The following is a 7,566-nucleotide window of genomic DNA, read 5'->3' on the forward strand; positions in this document are numbered from 1 at the left end:
AGATCCTTCCCTCATACCAAAATAAGTCAGAGCCCGCAACTCTTGGATTCTCACACCAAGAATACCAAGGCAATCTTGTAGTAGTGTCCGGTTCTGATCGAGGATCAATTTGATACTCATTTCTAGTGTTCGAGGGAATTCAAGTTGATCATTGCATTCGAGTTTGATCGAGGGATACACTTAAAGAAAAGTTCTTCAAAGGTATTATTTCTTTCATCCTTTGTATTTAATTCAAAGCATGCTGTAATTTATTGATTAATACATAATCTGTTTAGTATGATTGTAAATGTTTGATTTCTTTCATAATGGAGTTTGGAACTATCCGCTTCCGCGCAAAGGTTCTCTATAATTAGAGTTCCTTCAAGTAGCATAGTTAGGAAACCATATGTCCAAACCTAGGGAACCATGCATTGAAACACCATGTAGGCATAAAGAAGGTGATGTTGGACGAATATAAGGTTGTTGGTGAGGCAACCATGCGCCCAACATAGGGTACCATGTGTTAACTTGAATAACTTGGGGTGCAAGGTCGAATTGATAGCAAGGTGGGGTATGTGGCTCAACCAAATAAAGTCTCAATTGAGCCAAGGATGAGGTGGGCGTATGGGAGAACATACAAAAGGTTAGAAGGCCACCTGAAAAGTAAGCATGTGTTGGGCAAGGTAGGGTGAAGACACCTCAAGCTTCTATGAAAATAGGTGATGACAAGGAAGTAGGTGGTGGCTCAACGTGATGAAGACACTCAAAATTTCCATAATGAGGAGTGTCATCTATGGGGCATAAGGTAAATGACGAGGACACTTCTGAAGGCCGATAAATACCTCGGAAAGGTTTATTTCAACTCACAACTCAAATTCCCTCAAATAAGACTCAAAAAGAGAGATTTGGAGATAATCAGGGTTTCAGGGAGAGGCCTATGCATTGAAGAAGTGTGCCTATGCGTTAAACTTGCTGTCTATGCGTTGCGCAGAGAAATCCAGGTGTCCTGAAGTGCTGCCATGTGCCTTGATAACGGGCAGAAATGCACGTTATCATAATACGAAGTTCTTAAACAATGTTGGATTGCGTAGATGAAATATGTTACATTGCATCCATTAAGCATAAATTCTATAATATTGCAGTCGCATGCGTCCAGCGCATTAAAGCAGTTGATCTTTATATTTTTGTGCAGAATATGCGTTAATGCAATGTATAGATTGCGATCATAGGAATACATTGGTCGAGCGTAACTTCACCGCAAGACTTTGCGTTGATCGTACTCGCAAACATTCGCCCAAGAAAAATCACCACAACTTGGTCAGCGCAACATGGTGGGCACATCTGGGTGAAAGGACAATTAAGAGCGATGGGACAGAAAGCTGACGGCAGTCGGATCCAAATTAAATTGACAGCCGATAACGGTCACGAAGTACATTCAGCTTTATCGGTGACAATTATCCGATGCATCAATCAGGACTTAAAGTTGTCCCATCTATACAACCGGGAGAGAGAAGCCGCCTTTCACCATGGAAACTCTATAAATACCAAGTGCATTCTTCAGAGAAAGGGTTAAGCAGTCAATTACTTCATCACTTTACAAGTTCACGCCTCTATCCATAGTTTTCTTTCATTTTAAGGCAGACGCGAGGAAGAAGGTATGCCGGTATATCGTTTTGGTAACCTTGGGAGAGCACCAGAAGCTCCAAGACGGATAGAGGGTCGATGCCTGCGGAAGCAGGAACATTTGTAGATTAGAATACAGATTCAGTGTAAAATCCTCAGTCAGCAAGGAATTGCTACCAGGCTCTCTTTCTTTACTTTCCATTGTCATTTTGTACTCAACTCAGTTATAAGAATGGAATGTCTTTCTCTATATCTGTTCACTCTCTGTTATTTACGCATGAGTAGCTAAATTAGTTGAATGGGTTGAGAAGTAGTTAGCTAGCATAACGAGAGAATCTTCAACTTGTGATTATCTTGTTTATGTATGCCTCATTCGTCTATTAGAGATACTCGGAAGGGTAGTCTAAAGACAGGATCTAGACTTGGGAAGGTCAGGTGAGAACCTAGGTTTGGAAGAACCAGATTAGAACGTATAAACGGGAGATAGACACTTAGGAATGAGCACTATTTTTTATTAATGCATCGCATGCATCTTAGCAATAAGATATGATTGTATACGGTCACCTTGCTTTCATGGATTTTGCATCAACGCATAAGACAAGATTAGAGACTTAGGGATAAGCTTTATGGACATTTTGTATTCAACACATGCGTCCTAGACTTAGGAGCATCGCATTTACATTGGAAAATGACTTGCTGTGCATGGTTGTAACATGATCGCAAAGTTTGACGCATTCCCGAGTAATGCTAGCTAAAGATCTTCTCAACTCGTTCATCACATACTCCTTGCATCTATCAACGCAACTATCTTTCTCAAATCCGCCGCCTTTATTTACTTCTTTTTCATCAATGCAACAACACACCCATAATTTATTTATTTACTTGGTTACCAAAAAGTTTTCATAAACATTACCAACGCAACTATTTTCACAAGTCCTTGTGTTCGACCCTTGACTTACGAGGAAACTCAAAGGAATTTACACTTGAATTCCGCTGAGGAAACTTGAGTGCACAACGCAATCCATCAACTCATATCATCCATATTTTCACTTAATAAAATTAATCATCAAATTTTTGGCGCCGTTGCCAGGGACTTCAGAAAAATAGTTGTTAACGGTAATTTTTGTGATTTCTTTGCAGAACTCTCAATCTCTGGCGAACTACGACCCGGAGATTGAGAGAACATTTCGAAGGATACTACGAGACCGCTAACAGCAACCACAATCTGATAAAGAAGAGATGGCAGAGCAGCCTAGAGGTAGAGCACCAAATAATAATAATGTCATGGCGAATCCGATTCTATTGGCAAACGATCATAATAGGCCCTTTAGGGACTATGCATCGCCAAACCTCTATGATTTCTCTCCGAGAATCATGAGGCCTGCCCTCGACAGAAGAAGATTCAAAATAAAATCGGTGATGCTGGAGATGATCCAGACTGCAGGTCAATTCGGAGGAAGGCATGGCGAGGATCCACAAGCCCACCTCCGAAGTTTTATTGAAATCTACAATACTTTTTTGTTCCCGAACATCTCTGCTAAAGAAGTTCGACTAACGTTGTTCCCATTTTCTCTCTATGATCAGGCTAGGAAATGGGCTTATTCGCTCGAACCAGGAGAGATTACTTCTTGGGAGCAGGTAGTAGAGAAATTCATGAAAAAGTATTTTCCACCTACCGAGAATGCAACACGAAGAAAGCTTATTACTAATTTTGAACAAGATATGGACGAAACACTCAGCAATGCTTGGGCGAGGTTTAAAAGGTTGGTCCGAGATTGTCTGCATAATGGGCTACCAGACTGCCTTCAAATGGAAATTTTCTATCACGGTTTGAATCCTGCTTCGCAGACCACTACCAATGTGACAGCCGCTGGTGGTCTGCTTGACAAAACTTATGAGAAGGCGAAGAATATTCTGAACCGCATATCAAAGAACCATGAAGACTGGAGGGAAAGTGACTAGAGATTGAGACTCAAAGCTTCCGACGCAAATAATGGTGCCATTATTTCATTACAAAACCAAATGACCGCAATGATGAATTTGATTCAAGGAATGGCGATCAGCAGCCCAACACCGCAAAGAGTGGGAAAATTAACGCAATAAGTCAAAACAATCACAAGGTGTTCGGACTTGCGATGATGGGCATGCGATGGATTATTGCTCGCAAAATCCACAGTCTATATATTTTGTAAAGAATAATCCCTTTTCAAACACTTACAACCCCGGGTGGAGAAACCACCCCAATTTTGCTTGGAAGAGTCAACAACAAAATTTCCAATCTGTGGCGCAAAAAGAAGGGCCACCAGGATTCTTTCAATGCAACAATGGTCAGTAGATCAAACAAGCAAGTAGCTCACAACAACCAATGCAATCTTCTTCTCTAGAAAGCCTATTGAAGCAATATATAGAGAAAAACGAGACAGTGCTTCAAAGTCAGGCTACGTACATTCGCAACCTCGAATTGCAAATGGGCCAAATTGCGAATGAGCTAAAAAGTAGACTGCAAGGGGCATTGCCAAGTTCAACCGAGCTGCCACGCAACCCAGGGGGATCAGGTAAGGAGTAATGTCAGGTTGTGACATTGCGCAGTGGAAAGACTGTGGAGGGAGAAAATAATGATCAAAGTAAAACAACTTCCATCGCAACTGAGCCCAAGATTGCGGTAACGCAAAAAGAAGAAAGAGAGAATGAAGTAGTGGAACCTGAGGTTGCGTCGACCTCAAAGTCAAATAAAACGGGAACCGTGAAAGTCCAGTTACCACCTTTCCCTCAGAGGCTAAGAAAGAAGAAAAACGAAGAGGTACAGTACCAATGCTTCTTATCCATTTTAAAGAAATTACATGTTAACATTCCTTTCAGTGAAGCGATTGAGGAAATACCTGCCTATGCCAAGTTTCTGAAGGACATGGGAACTAAGAAAAGAGGCATTGGAAAATTTTCCACAGTGGCATTAACGCAAGGGTCCAAATCTAATATTCCACCAAAGATAAGCGATCCTGGGAGCTTCACTATTCCTTGCTCCATAGAAGGACTCTATATTGGGCAAGCCCTGTGTGACTTGGGGGCCAGCATAAATTTGATGTCGCTGTCAATTTTTAGACAACTAAATGTGGGCAACTCGTGCCCACATCAGTGACTCTCCAATTGGTTGACAGATATCTGGTTCATTCAGAAGGTAAGGTGAAGGATGTGCTGATCATGATTGATAAATTTATTTTGCCAGCTGATTTCATCATCCTAGACTATGAGGGCGACAAAGACGTGCCATCATTTTGGGGCGAACTTTTCTACTAACGGGTCGTGCTCAAATTGACACAAGGGAGAAATCACTTTGAGCATAAACGGACAGAAGCTCAAATTTAATATAATTCGTGCCATGAAATTCCCGGATGAAGAAGACCTACAAGATTCTAACGATGACCTGAATTTGATTGAAGAAGAAAATTCTGATGAAGAGTGTGAAGAAGAGGATGCCAATGCATCCGTATCTACCTGCAATGCGATCGTAGCAAAAACAAACAAAGAAGAAGAAGTGATTGCAATGCAAGAAGAAAAGCCAAAAGAAGAAAAAAAAAACCACGCAACCTTCCCTCGTGGAACCACCAACACTTGAACTGAAGGCCCTACCAACACATTTGAAGTATACATTTCTGGGGCAGAATGAGAAGCTGCCAGTGATAATTTCCTCTATGCTCAACGCAGATCAAGAGAATGCATTGATGAGCATTCTCAAGAAACATGTGCGAGCAATTGGCTGGACGCTCGCTGACATCAGAGGAATTTAGCCCCGACATTACTGCTTGCACCACATTCCGCCTTGAGGATGACACAAAGCACTATTGGAAAATCAACACAAAAACTCAACCCTGGATGAAAGAGGTCGTCAAGCAAGGAGATTATCAACCATGGGTTGAATTGTGGGCATCATCTATCCATTGCAATAGCAGGTGTGGTCAGCTCCTGCAAATGTGGCGTAAGAAGGGCGAAACATTACGACGTGATGGTAGTCCTCAAAGAATAATGGAATTTAATATTGTATGAAAACCATCATGGATTTGGCGCATAGTATGGATTACCACAAATTGAAATGCGGCAAAAAAAAGATCACTTTCCCTCTACCATCATTGATCAAATTGCTAGACGAGACTAGTATCAAAGAATGATTCTCTACTGGCTTCTTGGATGGATATGCCGGTATACAATCAAATTCATGATAGCTTTTGAGTAACCAAGACAAAGACCATATTCACTGCCCATTTGGACATTCGCTATTATCGCCGCCAATACCGTTGGCTCTGAATGCATCGAGCAATGTCGTAGAAGGTGCATTGATTGCGATTTCTTTTCAAGATTTTCTCGACTCAGTGGAAATATTATGGATGACTTTCTCCATTATGGGAACATTATGAAGTTTGCCTTAGCCAATTTGGAGAAAATTCTGAAAAGATGTTGAAGAGACGGAACCTGGTAGCTCAACGGCAAAAATGTTCACTTTAATGGTGAACAGAGGGTTAAATAGTGTTGCGGACACGAGGTCTCTCCGAAAAGGGTTGGAGGTGAGAAAAGCAAATATTTGAAGCAATTAAAAAACTCCCACCTCCAACCAGCGTGAAGGCTGTGTGAAGCTTCTTGGGGTATGCTGGATTCTATACATGATTTGTCAAGGACATCTCTAAAATAGCATGACCACTGAGTGAATTGTTAGAAGTGGACAGGAAATTTGAGTTTGACAACAATTGCCTCAACGCATTCAGAGTATTAAAAGATGCGCTGATTATCACGCCCGTACTAATTGCGTCGGATTGGACAACGCCATTTGATCATGTGCGACGCAAGCGGGTATGCGATGGGGGCTAAATTAGCGCAAAAGAAGAAAATCATTTTGCACCCCATCGCATATGCGAGTAAAAATCTAAACCCTACTCAAATAAATTATACCACCACTAAAAAAGAACTCCTGGCTGTGATTTTTGCGTTGGAAAAATTCAGAGCATATCTATTGGGAACAAAGGTACTCATTCACACTGATCACTCGGCAATCAAATATTTAATGACAAAGAAGGATGCGAAGCCGAGATTAATCAGATGGGTTCTCCTTCTTCAAGAATTTGATATTGAAATAATTGATCGGAAGGGGACAGAGAATCAAGTTGCAAATCACTTGTCCAGATTGGAAAATCCTGAGGTTGACTGCAATGAATCTGAGGTGAGTGTCGTGTTCCCGGACGAGCAGTTGTTCCATATAGAAGAATGTCCCTGGTATGCGGACATCGTTAACTATTTGGTCTGTGAACAATTTCCTGAAAATTACACCTACCATCAACAGAGGAAGCTCAAGCATGAATGCAAACACTATTATCGAGATGAGTCGAATTTGTATAGAAGAGGTGTAGACCAAATCATTCGATTATGCATACCAAATGCTACTCAATAACGCATATTGTCACAGTGCCACGATTCGCCATATGGAGGGCACTTTGGAGGGCAATGTACTGCAGCTAAAGTTTTGCAAAGTGGATTCTTTTGGTCTTCATTATTTAAGGATGTTGTTGACTACGCAATGAAATGTGTTTGGTGTCAACGCACCGGCAATATTTCATGGAAGAACGCAATGCCAATGAATACTATCTTGAAGCTGGAATTATTTGACGTCTAGAGGATTGATTTCATGGGACCATTCCCTCCTTCGCATGGCAAGCATTATATCTTATTGACTGTCAATTACGTTTCCAAGTGGGTAGAGGCAATTGCATGTGCCGCTAGTGATACAGCGGTAGTCTCCCAGTTCCTCAAGAAGAATATTTTCACTCGTTTTGGCACTCCCCGTGCCATCATAAGTGATGAAGGATCATACTTTGTCAACCACAATATAAAGAAGTTGTTACGCAAGTACAATATCCTTCACAAAGTGGCCACTGCATACCATCCGCAAACAAATGGCCAGGCTGAAGTGTCCAATCGTGA

Source organism: Benincasa hispida, chromosome 1 (assembly GCF_009727055.1).
Source record: "Benincasa hispida cultivar B227 chromosome 1, ASM972705v1, whole genome shotgun sequence".
Lineage (NCBI taxonomy): Eukaryota > Viridiplantae > Streptophyta > Magnoliopsida > Cucurbitales > Cucurbitaceae > Benincasa > Benincasa hispida.